This window comes from Toxorhynchites rutilus, chromosome 1 (assembly GCF_029784135.1).
Source record: "Toxorhynchites rutilus septentrionalis strain SRP chromosome 1, ASM2978413v1, whole genome shotgun sequence".
In the NCBI taxonomy this organism is placed as follows: domain Eukaryota; kingdom Metazoa; phylum Arthropoda; class Insecta; order Diptera; family Culicidae; genus Toxorhynchites; species Toxorhynchites rutilus.
Genome location: NC_073744.1, coordinates 90,564,085 through 90,586,464, shown reverse-complemented (window position 1 = coordinate 90,586,464; position 22,380 = coordinate 90,564,085). Strand labels below are relative to the sequence as shown.

Here is a 22,380-nt window from a genome sequence, read left to right as displayed (position 1 = left end):
TCGTGTCCTGGGCACAACCCTCCTGTAACTTTTTGTTGGTGTTGTGCTGTTATTTGTTGGTGGTGTAGTTCATTGTTCGTTTTTTGTTTTTTTCTTGTCCTTGTTATTTTGGATTTCATCTTCGGATTTTTGATCTGAATCTGAAGATGATCCTTTCGCCATTTTCCTTTTATTTTTATTTTTGTTTGGAACATCAGAAGTGTCCATTGAAATGACTGATTCGTTTTCGGATTCCGTTGTTGAGCTGTCGGTTGTCGACTCTGTCATGGAAGTATCGATTGTAGTGTCAATTGGGGGAGTGCTTTCGCGGCTAGAAGCGGCCGAGGCGCAGTTACATTTGCAGTTGCAGCTGGGTGTTGGCTTTTGCAAGTTGGAGAGTCTGTCTTGCAGAACACTTGCAAAAGTTGGTCCATTATTTTGACCGTTGTGTTTTTCTTTCGCCTCTTTGTAGGAGATACCATAATCGATTCTGATTTTTGTGATGTTGTTCTCGGTTTGCCATACGGGGCATTTCCTATTCGAAGAGGAATGGTCCCCTTGGCAATTCAAGCAAAATGCTGAAGCGTTGCAGGTTTTAATTCCATCCTTTTGTTCTGGATGTTCCTGTCCACAATTTCGGCAAAGCGGGTTCTCTCTCGCGTTTGCATCGTTTGCTAGTATGTCCAAATTTGTAACACTTAAAACATTGCATTGGGTTGGGATAGAAATTTCTAGTCCCAGCCCGAATAAATCCAAAATTAATGAAATCGGGAACAACAGTTCCACGAATCGTCAAAATAAGAGTGGCAGATAGACGGCGCCAGTGGTTGTATGGTTAGCGTAACAGCCTCACAATCCGATCGGGCTGGGTTCAATCCCAGCTGGCGTCGTTGGGATTTTCTGAGGCGAAAAATCTCTGGTTACGTCTTCCTTCGGAGCGGAAGTAAAAGAAGTTGGCCCGGCTCATGAGTTGTTGAGTCTGATAGGTAGGAACAGGTGGAGTCGCCTCCCTGATGTCGGTGATTGGCACTAAAGTGGCGGAAATAGGCCGACGAAAAATAAGCGAAGATAAAAAAAAAAAAAAAAGAGTGGCAGTTGGCACAACAATATTGTTCTCCTTCCTGGTGATGCGCTTGACATCGATCACACCTTGATCGGAAAGCTCTGTCACCAGTTCGGATTCTTTGATGTCCATGACATCACGGCAAGTAACAACACATTTACGTTGGTTTAGGGTTGGGTGGTAAATCACTTCAATAGGGGGTTCAACAATTAATTTGTTGATTAAGAGGAGCTTACCAATGATATCTTCGTCCTTGGCCGTAAGGATATACTGCGTCCTCTTCTTGTCGTCTCGTTGCGGTCGCGCTGTGTAGTACTTCTTTCCTACAGCGTTGACGATCGTCTTACTCACGACGAACGGGTTAGCCGGGATCACGTTCTCTCCTGTGGCACGTAGTAACAGAATCTGTAGGTTGCCGTTCAGTGGGTCGGCCCACCTTGGAGCAGTACGTTGGGTAGGTTTACCCTCGTACAAATTTGTAGCCCGGCCTCCCGGAGGCCCGGAGCTACTGGAAGCCATGCTGTTGTCAGGCTATCCCCTAGGTATAGCCGACAAGTGGGTTAATCTTCAGATGAAAACACTGAGAAATTTTGTTGGGTCTTTACACTTGGGGATATGTGTCCAGAAATTCGCACTTTTTTTTAGCAAGAGCACAAAACCACCAATTATCGCGAATAAACTTTCAAAATTATTTTAAAACTGTTTTTCCTTCTGTCACTTCACTGTCCGTATGCGCGTGTTATTTCTTTTTTTTTCAAATTATAATTAGAGATCACTACAATCACTACAAAATAAATTGGCAACACTCCCCGGAAAAAGGGGGCGTGGCGTCAGTGACGGCGTAAAAAGCGCGCGCTTTTCCGGTTTGCCGGTAAGCGCCCGCCCTCCACGGTCGAAACGAGCTATTGCCTTTTCACGCTCTCCTTCTGCTGCCACATAAAAATAATTAAAATTAACTCCTTCGGAATCGCCAGGGGGAGACGTCCTAGTCCGCTGTCCAAAACGCCAAACTGCCGAGCTGAAAGAAAACGCGACCTTCTCGGTCGGAGGTTAAAATCGGTATGATGTATTTTTTTTGCCATCGCTCCCTTTTAACGCTCATTCGTTCGTCTCGTTGGACTCGCCCCTCTGGCTGAGTCTGCCGATTTGTCTCTATCCTGCGAGTGTGTACCGCTAGAGTATAAAACACGTGGGCCCCAAAAAAATATCTTATTTTCTTTCAAACCGTAAACCCGTGTGGTTGTACGGCATCGGCATCGTGGACGTAACAAAGGAGGACAAGTTAAGGGAAAGGCAAAGTCCCACTCGAACCGTGCAAGTGTGCAGTTCCCCGTAGGTGTATCCGCCAATTGCTCAGCAAGGGTAGCTAGGCCGAGCGCGTTAGTACCAGTTAGAGATGGGCAAAACAGTTCACTTTAATGAACCGTTCAGTGGCCAACCGTTCACTTAAGTGAACTAGTTCTTTTGAGCAGTTCACTCACTCTTTCGTACATTAGAGGGATATGTCAAATCATGTATAAAAAAGTGTGAAATGTTATGTAGGACTGTTCTTTTCATTCATAAAATGCTGTTTGTTAGCAATAACTCTGTGTCCGAATTTTGTTAAAAATATCTTAGCAAAATAGAAAATCAAACCATGATTTTGAAATTTTCATCTAGTTTGAACCGTGATTTATTATTTTCAGCACAAACTAGCGTTGCGCTGTTTTTCTACAATGTTTTGCAATAACTGCTATACACAGTTCCGCCAGCGGTCATCGTAAACAGTTCGTTCTGAACTGCATACACAGTTCATCGTTCACCGTTCAGTTCGTTCTGAACTGAACTGTATACACAGTTCAGCCAGCGGTCTTCGTACACAGTTCGTTCTGAACTGGGTAAGCAGTTCATGTGAACTGTTGCCAAGTAAAAAAGAACGACCGTTCGTTCACTCTTTTTGGTGAACTAGTTCTTTTGAACAGTTCATGAACGGTTTGCCCATCTCTAGTACCAGTGCACCAGTCCACCTAGCCGGCGTTATATAGTTTCGGCCGCCGAAGTGATCGAGTTGGCTGGTAAAGCTGCTCGCAATGATAAGAAAAACCGCATTTAGAATAGAACACATCAAGACAACAACAGGCAGTTGCAGCGAGTGGCGAGTAGCAAACGCAATCGCAAAACCGCATCAGGTAGCAGAAGAAAAAAGTTTGTTCTTTATACAATCTGCTTTGGTGGCAAATCCAGAACAAGGCGGCATCGAGGGCGTTCGAAATGGTTTTTTTCAAAACCACGAGTACAAAGTTTTCTAAATTGGAACCATTCCATAAAATAAGGCGCTTTTCAGGGCCATTAAACCTTCCAAAAAAGAGTTTAGGAAATACAGTTCAATGCTTTCTAAAACAATATCCAAAATAATAATAAAACAAATTGATTTTTTTCATAATTTGTTTGCCAGGATATGATGAGTATGTGAATTTGCCAGTTGTTCTGAGCTTATTGATTTTCACCAATTCTTAAATTGCTTCTAGATTGAAAGTACAGTAATTTACACTTATCTCGACATTTAGCTAATTGGACGGACCTGTAATGCGACATATTTAGTTGGACATTTTTGTAAACATAGAGTTCGGGGTCCAAATTATGACCCCACATTGAAAGTCGACACTGTACCACTGTCATCGCAAATGTTCAATTACAGGTTAAAATTACCTCCAATCCGATACTGAGTGGTGGTAATGCGACGTGCCATTGAATGTAATTTACTGTAAAATATGTCACAAGCTGGATGGGAAGAAATTTTCCAACTGTGAAAGCTGTGGCGAATGGCAAACGCAATAGCTAAACAGGAAGGTTTAACCGAACAAGATGGGAATATCGAGTGATAACAAAAACACAACACCAAAGGTTCTTTTCAGAACCATCAACATATTCATAAAGAGTAAACAGTAAACTAATCCATTTTTCAGGTAGATAGGTAGGTATTCACGTAGGAGAAGAAAATAAAACAATATATTTAAAATATATATTTAACAAAAGCTGTCCCCTTTGTATAGTCCTACGTCACTCCGGTTATGTCCCCGACATTGCCCACCCGTCTTTTTTTCGTCGATTATAGTAGATTCTTATGTGCGATTCACATAGAAAGTTACGGAAAAGAACGTCCACGTTCCGTCAACGTCTTCACCAATTCACACATGCAGTCAATGCTCGCACCAGTACCGTCACGTCAAATGTCAAATGAATTATTTATTTAATGTTATTCATGGTGTCGCCACCTACAACAGTTTTAAATTGCAATGCCCTCTTTCGAATCAGCATGCCTAGAATCAGTTCTAAATATGAATAAATTCAATGAAAATCATTGAATTATATTAGTTGAATGCATAAACCCCGTAGTCCCGACCATTATTCAACAATAATAATTTATAGACTATTTTTCTCGGCTAGTCGCGAATGATTTTGACTCCGAAGTTTGGAACCAAGAGATATGTTGGCATAAAAAATACAACCAAAATCAAAACAAAAGCCGAGACACAAAGTCCAGACAACAACCCAACGAACCGTCCCTCTCCGTCAATTATTCTTTTCTACAAATCCTGCTGGTCATTTTCGTTGAACGAAAGCTGACGGGTCGTTACGTTGCCGGTGTATGTGAATGTTTTCAAAAGATTTGCATCACGACAGTGGAACTCCATACAAATCACTCGTCGAAAAGTGTCTCGTTTTTCACCGCTTGTTTACATCGACGAATATATTTTTTCCACTATGTTTCGTAGGAGAGTGCATACATGTATGCCAACCCACATTCCGTTCTGCCTGCCAAGATCGGGTCGATGAAATGTCAACAATCGACCTCAAATGCTGCCACCTTGCAATCGAGTTATCGACCTTTCATATGCATTCATCGAACAACTTGACGCCACTTTTTCGCCAACATGTGCAAGGCGTCGACCTGCTTGCAGCGCTGCTTCCAGCACTGCTTGCTGCTTGTTTGTATTGGTTTCCCACAATCCAATCGACGAAAAAAACATCGACCTAACAACGACCGTAACGCTGTTACCTATTCACGATGACGACGATTAGGTATCGACATCTGGATACGGCATTAGTTTGTATGAGGCAAACTATTCTCTATCATATTAGTCGGCCCGAATCAGTTTATATTTGCTAAAATTTGTATGAATTTTTTTTCTTGGCATAATTTTTTCTACTTAAAGTACGTTGTCATGACCCTAATTTGAATTATTTTCTATAGACGTTCAGATATTCTCAAAAAAACTTGTCATTATAATATAAAATTATCTCAAAACATATTTTTTATGACGTTTTTTACCACTTGCAGGCAATGGTGATTTTCACTTACATAGAGTACTAATTTGATTAAGTAAAACTCATGTTCATTCATAATTTTCATTTTAAAAGTGTATTCATTCCTTCTGCAAATCCATACTGTCATGCCTATTCCCCAATATCGTCAACGCGGATAGTTCGTTAGTCGAAAATACTGAATAATTAAACAAACCAAATGGCATCACTGGTGGTTCTTTTTCCACTCCGCTAAACTGTCATCTCAAACAAAAACAGGAAGTGGGTTATATCTATGGTATAACCGCAATGGTGACGTAGGACTATCGTTGAATCAGTGATCATTTGTTTGAAGTTAAATCTGAATCCATTCTGAATGAAGAATAAATGAATATTCGGGGGACTTCGAAAACGAGAGCGTTACGTTAGAGGTACAAGGTTTTATGCATCCAATATTGGATACGAAAATATCCTACTGATGAGGAACAATAATCTTCAGAAGCTTTCCTGCTAATTGCCCTTGATTGAAAAATCACAGAACGAAATGTATTTGGTCGCAGTGTTATATGGTTAGAAAACATTAAAATAAACTCTTTCGCTTGCATGTTATTTTCAATTCCAAGGGGAACTGGCAGATTATTTTGCAGCAGCGATATCTTTCCGGATTCTTCTCGAAGTCCATCACCAGTGGTTAATGCTAACTCGATGACCACCTGTTAATTGCACTTGATTGAAACATCACCAAACCAATTGTATTGTATTTTAAACCAATTGTATTTGGTCGCAGTATTATATGGATAGAAAACGTTAAAATAAACTCTGATAATTGCACTTTATTGAAAAATCACAAAAACAAATGTATTTCGTCGCAGTGTTATATGGTTAGAAAACATTAAAATAAACTCTTTCGCATGAATTTATCAATTCCCAGGGGAACTGGCAGAATATTTTTCAGCAACGATAATGTTCGGGCGGTTAACCAACACGCCGGACAAATGCGTTGCTTGCAAAAATCAAACGGTTTAACCTCAATTTCTGAAGAATAAAATTTGTCTATATTTTTCTTTTTTATCGGGTTGTCGGATACACTTTCACGTTTCGACGTGTTCTCTTCGCGTTCGGATTTGATCTCATTAGAGATGGGCAAACCGTTCACGAACGGTACGAACGAACTAGTTCGCCGAAAAGAGTGAACGAACGGTCGTTCTTTTTCAAAGAACGGTAGTTCTCCCCACGAACTGATTGCGAGCGAACGGTTTGTGAACGAACTGATTCCGAAAGAACGGTTTGCGAGTGAACTGTTTGAGAGTGAACTGATGGAGAGTGAACTGCTTGTGAACGAACTGGTTCAGAACGAACTGTTTGCGGGCGAACTTTTTGCGAACGAACTAGTGCAGCTGAACTGATTTGCGCTGGACGGAATGAACAAATATAACGAGAACGCTTGTAAGGAAAATAAAACGATATTGTCATGATGAGCAAAATGCATCTAACGCAGGGTTTATTTTGTTAATGTATACTCAATTTTGTGTTAAAAATTAAATTAGATTTTCGTAGTTTTAAAAGCAAAAATATATATTTTCAATTACATGTATTCTTTCAATTCCGCCTAACATTCATATATTTCGTGATTATCAGAAAAAAATCTGGGAGAAGCTGGGGCGATTCATGGATAAGGTAAACATAAAATTTTATAGTGAGGGCATGTTGAGAAAAAAGTTTTTTCGTGGCTTTCAATTCATTGATTGGCCTATTGCGTGTACGTGTTATTGTGATTGTTTGTATGATTGATTGTTAGTGAAAATCGCTGTTGATTTTTTCCCTGAATGAACATTATGAAATATGTAATCTTACATGGAACCAGTGTGTTGTCCAAAAAGAGAATATGAAAAATTGCACATATTTTGTGCGGATCAAATTATTACATAAATACCATACGTACACTATCCAATCCAACGATATCAATTAATAGCTGTCTATTGATGTTGGGTTCCAGCCAACATTCTATGTTGTTCTTAATACCGCTGAACGAAAGAACGGTTCAAAAGAACTGATTCACGTAGATGAACGGTTAGTGAGTGAACCGTTCATCAAAGTGAACTGTTTTGCCCATCTCTAGATCTCATGAGCTGCAACTGGCTGTTCGGCTAACCAGTGAAAAGATTACTTCTCGTCGGGATTATTTTACTGCGTTGATGTTGCTGCTGTCGTTGTTGTTGCTCTTTCTTCTGCTTCGGTTTATTCGGCTTCGGTTGTCGTTTGTCGTTGAATTGAAATATCGTGAATGTGTGCGTGTCGCACTCTGAATATTCGTGGGCTCTAAGGGGCGTGGCTGGAAACACGAATCTAATACTTTCGATGAAGACGGAACAGATAATATTCTTCCGGAATCTTCTCGATGCTGGATGGCATTTAAACGAAAGAAGTTCCGCACGTATATATGTGTGTGTATGTGTGTCGGCTGCTCTGATGTCTCAAACGGAACCGTTTTTCGGTGCTGATACTCTCTCGGCCGTCTTCTATTCTTCTGATGGATCGGTTTTTCTGCGCTCCCTCACAGTTCCAAACTAACTGAATGCGTTTCATGTCAGGTAATGAATCTCTTGATCCCTCGCCGTCCATCTCGTCCAGCACGTTCAGCTCGTTCAATAACGATGTTGTCTTGTCGATGTCCTCACGAAAAATGATTGCGTTTCATGATGATGATGTTGAATTAAAGAGGCTTTAAACTTTTCAGTTCATTCGCCTCTAACAGATTGCGTTTCACCACCAGAATATCGCTTAAGTATGCTTTTTGTCCGTGATTGAATAGAAAGAAGGTGTGGTTTACGATGGCAATTTGGAAGGCAAACTAGAGGCGAATGAACTCTCTGAGTTTGAAACTTTCAGCGACTGAGCAATAATCGATTGAGAATTATGTTTTTCGCGATGCGAAACATTTTCCGTTGCGCGCGCATCCAATATTGTATTGTGTATGTGTGTGTGTGGCGGCTGCTTCGATGTCTTCCCGGAGAACCGTTTTTCGATGCTAATACTCTCTTGGTCACTATCTCTTCTCCTCCTGATGGCTCGGCCTTTCTGCCCTCCCTCACAATTCCAAACAAACTGCATGTCTTTCAGGTTAGGTCAGGCTAGGTAATGAATATCTCGATCCCTCGATTCCTCGCCGTCCTGCTCGTTCAATCATGATGTTACCTTGTCGATGTCCTCACGAAAAATAAATGCGTTTCACCACCAGAATATAGCTTAAGTATGCTTTTTGTGCGTGATTGAATCGAGAGAAGGTGTGGTTTACGATAGCAATTTGGAAGACAAACAAGAGGGGAATGAACTCTTTGAGTTTGAAACATTCGGCGACTGAGCAATAATCGATTGAAAATTATATAATTTTCGCGAAGCGAAACATTTTCCGTTGCGCGCGCATACAATATTGGATACGAAAATTTTCTACTGATGGGGAAGAATAATTTTCAGAAGCTTCCATGTTAATTGCGATCGATTGAAAAATCACAAAACAAAATGTATTTGGTTGCAGTGTTATATGGATAGAAAACATTAGAATAAACTCTTTCGCATCAATGTATTTCTCAATTCCCAGGGGAATTGGCAGGGTATTTTTCAGCAACGATTAGTTCTTTCCAGATTTTCCTCGATACTCTAAGCCGCCAATGGTTAATGCTAACTCGATAACGGCCTGTTAATAGCACTTAATTGAAAAATATTTGGTCGCAGTGTTACATGGATAGAAAACATTAAAATGAACTCTTTTGCATGAATGTATTTTTCAGTTCCCAGAGGAACTGGCAGATTATTTTTCAGCAACGATTAAATCTTTCCGGAATTTTCTCGATGCTGAATGGCATCCAAACGAAGAGTTCCGCGCGTGTATATGTGTGTGTGTGGCGGCTGCTCCGAACTCTTCCCGGGGAACCGTTTGTGGCATCACTCTCCTCCTGATGGATTTCCTTCTGGCCTAAGGTGCACAAACAGGCTCTTGGTGGCACCGTTCATCCGCGCTTTCATGATAAACGAAGAGCTTCACCACAACAGCGACAACATGCTCCAATCGCTGTTCAATTATAACTGAGTGGATTTCCGAGCGGCGCTCGCTTATATACCGATTGGTGATTTCAATAGCCTGTTTTGAAAGCAATTTTAAGGCTATTGAAACAAGTTTTTGGATCAAAAAGTAACAAGTATATAACGCGTAGACATTTAATCTTTCGAATGAAGTGTTTATCATACCATTTCGCTCAGTTGTTTAGGAGCTATTAACGCTCAAAATCTCGGTCTCTGGCGTAACGCTTTCGTTTTCGAAAATTTGATTTTACACCCCGGTATAGAAATGAAAGACGTAGTCCTACGTCAAAACAAATGGATCATACAACTGGTGAGTATGAAATATATTTCGGCTTTTTAATTATTAATTATTTTATCTTGTCTTATCAGCTATGAATACATTCGACTCGTTTGCTTCCATCAATCGGTAAGTGAGAAAGATGATTTCTCCCATCTCCACAGTTCGGATTTCCACTTCTATTACAGCAGCATCCAACAACATCCGTTTTCCTGCAGCAGTAACCTCCAACCCCTGTTGGCAATGCCGGGGGACAGCATCAACAGCAGCAGCAGCAGAATTGGACCATGGTATGGTATTGCGAAGAACTTTCCCCATTAGAGGTTCCGTGCTTCGCGCACATTCAAAAATCCTCTTCAGACACGAAAACTCAACGACAAGGAGGTATTTATCAACTTGCTCAGCTGAATTACCACCCCGGAAAAACCCGAATGCACTGATTCCGTTGTATAGTAGAATGAAAATAGGCGAGGTTAGCGAACGTAATCGCATGATATTTTAATGTTCGCATTTTTATCCGGATCATACAACTGGTGAGTAGGGAATTCATTTCTGCTTTTCACTTACTAATCATTTTATTTTGTTTCAGCTATGAATACATCCGACTCAATCAATCGGCGAGTGAGAAGGATGATTTCCCTCATCACCACATTGCTTATTTCCTCTTCTGTCACACCAGCCAACAGCATCAGCTTTCCCGCAGCAGTATCCTTTAAGTCCAGGGTGCTATTCCGGGGAACAGCATCAACAGCAACAGCAGCAGGACCTGGCCATCGATAGTATTTCGAGCAATTTTCCCCATCGGAGATCCCGTGCTTCACGCACATTGAAGAATCCTCCTCAGCCACATAGCTGTGTCATCAAGGGCAAGGAGGTATTCATCAATGTACTCAGTCGGATTTGAATCGTCAATTCAGACAACCCGGATGCACCGATTCCATTATATACCTTATTTTGATTATACATGGTTTTTTATTATTTTTCTTCAATAAAATGATTAAAATCGATCAATGTATTTCCTTTTCATTTTCAATAACAAACCAATACAAACAAGCGGCAAGCAGTGCTGGAAGCAGCGCTGCAAGCAGGTCGACGCCTTGCACATGTTGGCGAAAAAGTGGCGTCAAGTTGTTCGATGAATGCATATGAAAGGTCGATAACTCGATTGCAAGGTGGCAGCATTTGAGGTCGATTGTTGACATTTCATCGACCCGATCTTGGCAGGCAAAACGGAATGTGGGTACTTACAGATTTCTACTACGAGGTGTTTAATGAAGGTTGAAAGGTGGGAATGTTTATGATTATATATGAATTATCGTACGATTTAATCGAATGCATAAAAGTTGTCAACAAAACTGAAGTTCAGCAAATATTTAAATTTGAACAAATATTGATAAGAGATTTCCAGCAATTCTTGATGTTTATTTCGTGATTTGATTACTGTATAAGTTGTTTGAAACGAAGGTTTGGTGTAATGATTTTATTTTGAGGTTTATATTCACAAACATGCAAGTATGACTAATATAAATTGCATGTATATGATGCGCCTAGCCAGCCCATACATGCAACCATGGAGGCGATATACATACATCCCAGCAAGAATTAAATCGTATATTTATCGTTTATATAACATCATATACTCCATATACACGGCCTCCAATTTCGTATGCATATGCCAGATATACACATCATACAAGTAATGTGTCTTGAGTGTATGTATAACGCCTCCAAAAATTTAGATGTTTTTTTTTACTTCATGTTATTTGATTACTTGAAACATGTAGTACTGAACTTTATTTAAATATCTATATAAATTTTGCGATATTTCCGCTAAAACGCTCACCGTCTCCACCAATTTACACATGCATTCTACGCTCGCAACAGCACCGTCACGTCAAATGTCAAACGAATGATTTATTCAATTTTATTCATGGTGTCGCCACCTACAACAGTATTAAATTGCAGTGCCCTTTTTTGAATCAGCATGCCTAGAACTAGTTCTAAAGTTAGAAAGATTCAATGAAATTTTGATTATTTATGAATTATGAAAAGATTATTTAAATGCTTGAACCCCGTAGTCCCTACCGTAATTCAACAATAATCATATACAGACTATTTTCCTCTGTTAGTCGCGAATGATCTAGAATCTGAAATTTGGAACTAAGAGAAATGATGGCATGAAAAATATAACCAAAATCAAAACAAAAGCCGAGACACAAAGCCCAGACAAAAACTCAACGAACCGTCCGTCTCCGTAAATTATTCTTTTCTACAAATCCTGCCGGTCGTTTTCGTTGAACGTATGCTGACGGGTATTTGTGAATGTTTTCGTATGGATTCCATGGTAGAATTGACGTAACGCGACGTGAATGTGACGTGGATGTTGTATGTTAATCGCACTTAACCTTGCATGTACAGTAAGTTACCTTTAATTAGATATCTAGTAATTTGGACAGACCTAGGTAGTGCGGACTGAATCAAAACGGCTGTCAAAAAAGATCCAATTGAAATGTCAAAAGAGATCCAACGATCAGGAGTGTTATTTTTCTTATGATAATCAACACTATAAAAGAGGTATTGTTGTCAAGGGCAAAAATAATTAAAATTATAAAATGACCGAACTACATTTTTCCGTCAATTGTTCAATTAACCAATGCATCTCTGAAAGAGCATCTAAGCCTTTCACTGAGAAACGCATTTTTAATGTCCCCTCTCTTTGACATAACGTTTTTTCCGAACGAAATAAAAACAAACGAAGTCAGAGTCACGTAAATGTTTACTCCTGCGATTTGAAAATATTCGATAAAAAGTGGAAGGAAGAGATGCCAGATGATTTTTGAAAAAAGTCTGTAAAAACATGTGAATGTCTGTTAAAAATGGGGAAAAGTCTGTAAAAGTTTGCAGATCTATAGAAATGTCTTTTAACGTTAATTTTCACATATTCATTAATACTTTGTACATCGCGTCAAACCAATATAGTGGTTCTCAGATCTTCGTCAAAAGTTGTAATTTTGTTCTTTATCGCAAAACATTAGACTCGTATTTTTTTAATTTTTCATTAGGGTGCCCATTTCCATTTTAGGGTGATCCAAAAAATCATTTTTTCCACTTTTTCCCAAAATGACTTTTTTCAAAAATTTATAACTTTCGAACCACTTAACCGATTTAGATGATCGACACATCAAATTGAAGCCAATGAGTTTTAATTGAGAAATATTGAACTTGCAGATAATATGGATCCTATTTTCGTAATTATTGATTGTAGTTGTTTTTTAATGTTTTCATGGTTTTGGACTAGGGGGCACCATATTTTTTTATATTTTTTCTTGAAAGCTTAGATTTTTTTTTCATAAAATATCTTGATATCAGATATGCTATTTTTTCGTTTTTGAAATATGATTTTTCAAAACTAATCGATGGTTCGAAAAACAATTTTCCCCATTTTTCCCATTACAAAAAGTCTTAACTTTTGAACTATTGCACCGATTCATATCATCGGTATATTAAATTGAAGCTTACGAGTAATTTTTCTTTGAAAAAATATTCCTTCTGCGAAAAAAATTGAATTTTTGCTTTTGTAATTATTGATTGAGTTAGTTTTTCATAGTTTTCTCGGTTAAAGATAGGAGCGCTATATTTTTTTATATTTTTTATGGAAAGCTGAGGATTATTTACCTAACATATCTCGATATCAAAGATGCTATAATTATCGTTTTTAAGTTATAATTTTGTAGATTTAACATTTAACATATTCATATGTGACTAAACTAGACCTATGCTACTAGAATCCAATCTTCCCGCAAGTGTGATATTATTGGCTTGGCTTATTGGCTTCTATTTAATATATCGATCATCTAAATCGGTGTATTCAAATTAATCAAATGTTATGATTTTTTGCAGAGTTATTTTTGGACAAAGGGGGAAAAATGATTTTTTGAACCACCGGTGAACTTTGAAAAATCATATCTAAAAAAACGAAAAAATAGCATCTCTGATATCGAGATATGTTATGTAAAAATTCCTCAGCTTTCAAGAAAAAATATAAAAAAATATAGCGCCAAAGTCATAAAAAATGAAAAACGACTAAAATCAATAAATACTAAAATATAATTATTCTTTTCGCAAGTTAAATATTTTTTAATAAAAGGCTAGGTCATTAGTTTCAATTTTATATGTCGATCATCTAAATCGGTTCAGTGATTCAAAAGTTATTAATTTTCGTTTGTCATTTTTGGGAAAAAGTGGAAAAAATTGATTTTTCGGACCACTTAATAACTTATGTGTTGTAAGTGTGTTTAAATGTTTCAACGATCTACATATACATACATACACATACATACGCGTTGTTAATTTTTATAAAATTCATTATTTCTTCGTTGATATATTGGACATCCACCAAGGCTTGCGGTCTTGTCGTTGATGAAATTTATAAGAAAATGCAGTGTATACCATCCGCCATGCAAGGCTATACAAGTTTTAGATCACCACACGGCCATGAACCATGTCTGTGGTAACAATATCGAACAGTAACCCATATTTCCTCATAAGCAGACCCAAAAGCGAATGTAAATTGTTGAAAATAGAATGAAAATTTTTATTCGATGTTGTTCAAATACTTAGAAGACATAGTCCTGACCCTAACTTAACTATTTTCAATAAATCTCCTTGCATTTCAGCAAAACAATCTTATCTAGAACAGAAAATAATTATCAGAGACAATTTTCGTTCAAGATTTTTCCTTAACTGCATAGAATGCAATTTTTCATTAATTGTTTATAACCGTATGCTCTCTTTCGTCTGCAATGATGTCAGGGCAAAAGTACTTATGTGTATGAGTTCCAAACTTTATACACACCAGATGGGCCAACCAGAAAGACTGCCGGGCCGCTGGTTGAGTATCGCTGGTCTAACGTCATGTGTATTGATATAAACTAAATATAATAACTTTTCTGTATTAAAACTGTGGAAAAATGTCATATGGTGAGTCAAATATTTTTGATGTGATGGATAGAGCCTCTTATTTTTCAAAAACCTGTGAAATATTGTTATATCCAAAAAGTCTAAAACAAAAATAGAAAGTGTTTTACAGAAATGTCTGTAAATTTACAAACATATTTGTAAATCTGGCATCTCTGGTGGTCTGAGAATTTATTGCAAGAGATCGCTTGAAAACATGCATGAATTTGCTTGAAAATGAAGTAAATTGAGTCCGCACCACTTAGGGACAGACCTGTAATGGGACACAAATAATTGGACATTTTCTTCTCTAATTGGATATTTTTGTAAACATCGAGTTTGGGACCCAAATTATTGCCCCAGATTGAAAGTCGCCACCAGACGTCGACACGGTACCACTGTCTTCCTGAATGTCCAATTACAGGTCACAATCACCTCTAATGCGACACTGAGTAGTGCCTCGGTATGTCAAATTAAAGGTAACTTACTGTATATGCTATTTGAGCACAACATATACCACCCAAAATATCGGATATTCGATGTTGTATATACGATAGTCTATTTAATGTATGCTGGGTTGGCATTGCTTGGCAGCTTGGTTTGTCAAGTTCATAATCTTATGTTTACAGTTTTGAGTTAAGTGCAACTGAATGACGGAGTTGAACTAATTTACTTTTGTCACTATGTATATCAAAACACAACAGACCGGTGAACAGATAATCTTTCGTTTTTAAAAGTTAGAAATAAAAAAAGCAACTTTAACTTTCCCTTTTCTTGAAACCGGAAATATTCGGAATTAAAAATATTTTTGTAATATTCCAAACATACATGTATTTACAAAAAAATTTGATAATTATTATAATTATCACGAACATTTTCCGCCATTGGTTTTTTGTTGTTGTCTGTAGTAAATCGTATATCCGCATGACAATAGTCGTACTACATGCATGTATAAGTCGTATATTCATCCAAACCAATTCGCAAGCAGATATCAGGTATGCCCAGCAAACATTAAATCGCATAACAAGCGTATATATAACATCATATGCCCTAAAATTTGGTTGGCATATAATGCGCCTAACTGGCATACGCATGCAAAAGTAGAGGGCACCCAGCAAACATTAAGTCGTATGAATAGCTATAATTGGAGGCGATATACATACAACCAAGACACATTTATATGATATATGATGCATATAATTAGCATATACACGCAAAAGTGGAGGCGATATGCGCATATGCCATATTTTGTAGGCATATAAAGCCGTATATAACGATATGCGATGCTTTTTGGACTGATATGCGATTTGATCCGACAATGTTACCACTCAATCCATCGATGACATTGAAAATCGTGTTTTTGCATTTTATGCGATTTTAGATATATATGACCGATATTTTGATTGATATTTTTTGCGATTGTGATTTGATACGAATTTATATGTAACCTAACATGTGCAAAGTTATACGATTTAATGTTTGCTGGGCATATACATACATGACAAATGCTTACCGAATTTGTTTGGATGAATATGCAACTTTGACCGGCTATAATAGCGATTATGTTGGAATTGAATTGCGTTCTAATATGAATATATTCATGAATTGTCAAAGCACCAAATACGACTTTTGACATACTCATATACGATTTTTTACAGACATAGAAAAAAAAACAAGCAAAATATTTTCGTGATTTATTATAGCCTCACGAATCGCCATTTTCATATATGAGTATTTATGTTAGTAGAAATAATAATTGTTTGATTGACTTGTGTTGGGAGTGGAATATGAATGTTTAAAATGGCACAGATTGATGTTTGGTGAAAACTGCTCCGATGCGGGTTCGAACTCCGGTCGTCTGGATCATCATCCACCAGCTATCTCGCGCGGTTATCTGAAATTTGATTCAACAGCGATTAAAACTTTCGAGTGCATCAGCCTTTCATTGACATTTCAATATGATGTAATATGTTCTTTATTAGGATCTAATATGATTTACTGTTTCATGATTTTCTTCAGCATGCAACACGATTTACTACAGTACTGAATCGATTAAAATTATACGCTTATACGACACATAAACTGCATCAGCGTAATATACGCATATGATGCGGATTAAATATATTTTACGACAATATACATCATAAAATTGATGTTTATTATACCGAATTGCGACTTAATTTGATAATGGTATATAAAATCGAATTTTTACATTTTATGCGATTTCAAATATACACGATACATACTTTGATTGATATTATATGCGATTCTGATTTATTCGGATTTCTTGTAAGACTTGGCACGTGCAAAATTATACGATTTAATGTTTGCTGGGTGTATATCACCTCTAATTTTGCATGTATATGTCAGTTAGGCGCATCATATACCACCCAAATATGGGGTATATAATGCTGTATATACACAGGTTATTGATTTAATGTTTGCTGGGCAGTAATGTCATGAATACTGTTGCAAGTGGAAAATAAATGTGTGTTCGTTGCTTATGATGCGAACATAATTAACAATATGATACAGTGATTTACATTTAATACGACATGCTGAGGTATCACTCAGTGTCGCATTGGAGGCGGTTTTGGCCTGTAATTAGACATTGGCGATGTGAGTGGTACAGTGTCGACGTCTGGTGGCAACTTTTAATGTGGAACGATAATTTAGGCCCCGAACTCGATGTTTTCAAAAATATCCAATTAGAGAAGAAAATGTCCAAATATTTGTGTCCCATTACAGGTCTGTCCAATGACCTAGATGTCGAATTAGAGGTAACTTACGGTACATGCAAGGTTATTAGGCAATACCTAATAACCTAATAAGTATGTTGTCATACGAATATACAATTCATCACTGGCATAAAAAAAATTAAAATATTTAAGTAAAATGTTCAGCCCCCATTTCCCTCATTTTTGAATGTATACAGAACCTTTATAAACATTTATGTCTAAACAAATGTCCAATAAGAGATACAAATGTCCAATTAAACGTGTCGCATTACAGGTTTGTTCAATTATCTTAATGTCGCATTAAATGTAACTCACTGTATATATAAACAATATTTATTCCCAGCTGTTTTGAGGTATCTCGCACTAATTGACAATATCATTCAGTTGTCAGTGCAAGTCGGTAGATTTTTTAGAGTGTAAAAAAAGTTCACTGTTTACATAAAAGCAATCTTGAATCGGTCCCCATTTTTTGCTTGAAGTTACTATCCTCTGATTGCATGGTAGAATAACTGACGTAACGTGACGTAACAGGACGTGAACGTGACGGGGATGTTGTATGTGAATCGCACTTTACTGTTGGGAACACTGGCAACCGTAACTGAAAAGCTGTGACGAGACATGACAATAGGGGGCCGATTCCGGACCACTTTTTCTGTCAAACTCGGACCACACTGGAGAAATAGTTTAGTAAAAGCAGCTACCAAATCTTTAGTAGCAAAAACATTGGTAAAATATACACATTTTTTGTAAATATTACTAAAATTGCGTAAAAAAGATGACAGACGCAATGAATGTTCCTACCAGGAATTCGTATATTTTACTTCATACCATTAGTAAGTTTGTTTTTATTGTCATACCTAACAACTGTGATGTGCGCACTTTGTCTTTTGTCTTTTGGAGACGAAGCGATTTGGAGGTAAGCACTTTGTTTTTATTGAATTCAATTATGCATTCAACTCCCCCGAGAATTTGTTTTCATATTTTCAGCGGGAAAAATATCATAAGAAATTTTGATCCATATTAACATAATTGACCTAATACCATTTTTTTCTTTTTTAGTTGGCCTTAAAATTATATGCAGTACAATCATTCATCATAAACAAATCGGAGATAAGTATTCGTTTTTTTTTACATCATTACATCAGTCACCTCGGTCGGGAAACTATTTTCATATTCCCGCCAAGGATAAACATCAGTTATATTTTATACATTACAACACTATTGACCTTTCCAAAAACCATCCAAGCTATGGGATTGAAGGTAACGGCGAGTTTGTCGCTAAGATTGGAATCTTTCTTCAACACATCATCGACCGTAAAAAACTTAAGGTGAACATACATAATTTATTGCATATTTAATATCATCAACATATGTATTTCTTTTCTTCATAGGGACACGAGAGAACAAAATACGGATGAAACGTGCTAATTCTACCGTCACTCTGCTAATCAGCTGCTAATCAGCTAATGCAAATCAGAGCGATGCAGCAGGAAGAGGAACGGGAACTTGCTTTGGAAATGCTCATCAAATTGAGGTGGTTGAGGCTGCGATTAAAATTTGCCTCTTGTACGCAGTTTATAGAATGATTCCAACGAGAATTATTGATGTTGTTTATAGAATAAGTTATTAGTATAATGCTAGGTAGTGCGGACTGAATCAAAACGGCTGTCAAAAAAGATCCAATTGAAATGTCAAAAGAGATCCAACGATCAGGAGTGTTATTTTTCTTATGATAATCAACACTATAAAAGAGGTATTGTTGTCAGGGGCAAAAAAAAAATAAAATAACAAAATGAACGAACTACATTTTTCCGTTAATTGTATGATTAACCATTGTATCTCTGAAAGAGCATCTCAGCCTTTCACTGAGCTACGCCTTTTTAATGTCCCCTCTCTTTGACATAACGTTTTTCCGAACGAAATAAAAACAAACGAAGTCAGAGTCACGTAAATGTTTACTCCTGCGATTTGAAAATATTCGATAAAAAGTGGAAGGAAGAGATGCCAGATTATTTTTAAAAAAAGTCTGTAAAAACATGTGAATGTCTGTTAAAAATGTGGAAAAGTCTGTAAAAGTGTGCAGATCTATAGAAATGTCTTTTAACGTTAATTTTCACATATTCATGAATACTTTGTACATCGTGATGCACGTAAGATTGTATTTTGTTCTCAGATCTTCGTCAAAAGTGGTAATATTATTCTTTATCGCAAAACATTAGACTCGTATTTTTTTATTTTTTCATTGGGGTGCCCATTTCCATTTTAGGGTGATCCAAAAAATCATTATTTTTTTCCACTTTTTCCTAAAATGACTTTTTTCTAAAATTTATAACTTTCGAACCACTTAACCGATTTAGATGATCGACATATCAAATTGAAGCCAATGAGCTTTAATTGAGAAATATTGAACTTGCAGATAATATGGATCCTATTTTCGTAATTATTGATTGTAGTCGTTTTTTAATGTTTTCATGGCTTTGGACTAGGGGCGCTATATTTTTTTATATTTTTTCTTGGAAGCTGAGAATTTGTTACATAAAATATCTCGATATCAGAGATGCAATTTTTTTCGTTTTTGAAATATGATTTTTCAAAACTAATCGATGTTTCGAAAAACAAATTTTCCCCATTTTTCCCACTACAAAAACATAACTCTTGAACTATTGGACCGACTCATATCATCGACATATCAAATTGAAGCTTACGAGCTATTTTTCTTTGGAAAAATGTTACTTTTGCGAAAAAAATTAATTCTTGTTTTTGTAATTATTGATTGATTTATTTTTTCATAGTTTTCTCGTTTAAAGATAGGAGCGCTATATTTTTTTTATATTTTTTATGGAAAGCTGAGGATTATTTACCTAACATATCTCGATATCAGAGATGTTATAATTATCGTTTTTAAGTTATAAATTTGTAAATTTAACATGTTTTAAGTCTTCGATCAATATTCATATGTGACTAAACTAGAACTATGCTACTAGAATCCTTCCCGCAAGTGTGATATTTTTTCAAATTTTGCTTATTGGCTTCAATTTAATACATCGATCATCAAAACCGGTTCAGTAGTTCAAATGTTATGATTTTTTGCAGAAAGTAATTGGACAAAGGGGGAAAAATGATTTTTCGAACCACCATTACTTTGAAACATCATATCTAAAAAACATAAAAATAGCATCTCTGATATCGAGATATGTTATGCAAAAATCCTCAGCTTTCAAGAAAAAATATAAAAATATAGCGCCCTCTAGTCCAAAGTCATAAAAAAAATAAAAAACGACTACGATCAATAATTAATAAAATATAATTATTTTTTTCGCATGTTAAATATTTTTTAATAAAAGGCTAAGTCAATAGTTTCAATTTTATATGTCGATCATCTAAATCGATTTAGTGATTCAAAAGTTATTAATTTTCATTTGTCAATTTTGGGAAAAAGTGGAAAAAATTGATATTTCGGACCACTTAATAACTTATGTGTCGTAAGTGTGTTTAAATGTTTCAACGATCTACACATACATACATACACATACATACGCGTTGTTAATTTTTATAAAAATCAGTATTTCTTCGTTGATATATTGGACATCCACCAAGGCTTGCGGTCTTGTCGTTGATGAAATTTATAAGAAAACACAGTGTATATTTTCCATCCGCCATGCAAGGCTATACAAGTTTTAGATCCCCACACGGCCATGAACCATGTCTGTGATAACAATAACGAACAGTAACCCATATTTCGTCATAAGCAGACCCGAAAGCGAATGTAAATTGTTGAGAATAGAATGAAAATTTTTATTCGATTTTGTTTTAATACTTAGAAGACAAAGTCCTGACCCTAGCTTAACTATTTTTCAATAAATCTCCTTGCATTTCAGCAAAACAATCTTATCTAGAACAAAAAATAATTATCAGAGACAATTTTCGTTCAAGGTTTTTCGTTACCTGCAGAGAATGCAATTTTTCATTAATTGTGAATAACCGTATCCTCTCTTTCGTCTGCAATGATGTCAGGGCAAAAGTACTTATGTGTATGAGTTCCAAACTTCATACACACCAGATGGGCCAACCAGAAAGACTGCCGGGCCGCAGGTTGAGTATCGCTGGTCTAACGTCATGTGTATTGATATAAACTAAATATAATAATTTTCTGTATTAAAACTATGGAAAAATGGCATATGGTGAGTCAAATATCTTTGATGTGATGAATAGAGCCCTTTTATTTTTCAAAAACCTGTGAAATATTATATCCAAAGTCTACAACAAAAATAAAAAGTGTTTTTCAGATATGTCTGTAAATTCACAAACATATTTGTAAATCTGGCATCTCTGGTGGTCTAAGAATTTATTGCAAGAAATCGCTTGAAAACATGCATGAATTTGCTTGAAAATGAAGTGGATTGAGTCCGCACCACTTAGGTATAATGTATTCTAAGTATGTAGAATTAAACGCAATCGAATACAATTTTTTAAATTAAAAATAATTATTAAAAATATTGTCATTATCCCTGATGATTACCTCTAACAAATATGAAGCAAAATTTTCACTGTTATTGCACCAATGTTGGACCAACAATTTGTAGTTTGTTTGACATTTGTGCCTACCATTCTTTTTTTGTAATTTGTACCAATGATTAGTAGGGTAGAAAATGACTAGAGAATTGGTAACATGTACCAAAAAATTCGTCATATTTACTAAATTTTCCTCTCAGTGCACTTGCAACTCGACTCCTGATTGGTTGATGAGGAAAACAGTTGACAAAGATAAATATACAAAAATGGGATTTCCAATATTTTTACAGTGTTGCCAAATATTTTCAAAATTGACTAATAGTTGCATTCATATTTCAATTGAGCGAAAATTTCTATTATCGATTCTTAGTATATTTTCGTTTCTGTTATGACCTGTGTTCAGTTACCGAAAAGAGGGAAACATTGCATAGGAATTTCCACCCAACACCTTTTTGTGATTCTCCTGTCATCTAGCATAGCATAATAGCAGT

At 36.5% G+C, this 22,380-nt stretch overlaps 1 protein-coding gene across 3 annotated transcripts in view; it reads left to right on the top strand.

Moving 5' to 3' along the window:
• LOC129768931 (uncharacterized) overlaps nucleotides 1-22,380 on the top strand; it is a 130,369-nt gene that overhangs the window by 40,651 nt on the left and 67,338 nt on the right. For 2 of the 3 annotated variants that reach the window (XR_008741769.1, XR_008741768.1), the window contains exons 2-3: nucleotides 18,437-18,705; nucleotides 18,769-20,658. The exons of the other annotated variant lie outside the window; for it this stretch is intronic. The gene's annotated coding sequence lies outside the window, so the exon portion shown is untranslated. Of the gene's footprint in view, nucleotides 1-18,436; nucleotides 18,706-18,768; nucleotides 20,659-22,380 lie in introns of those variants that run through there. 3 annotated transcript variants of the gene reach the window in all.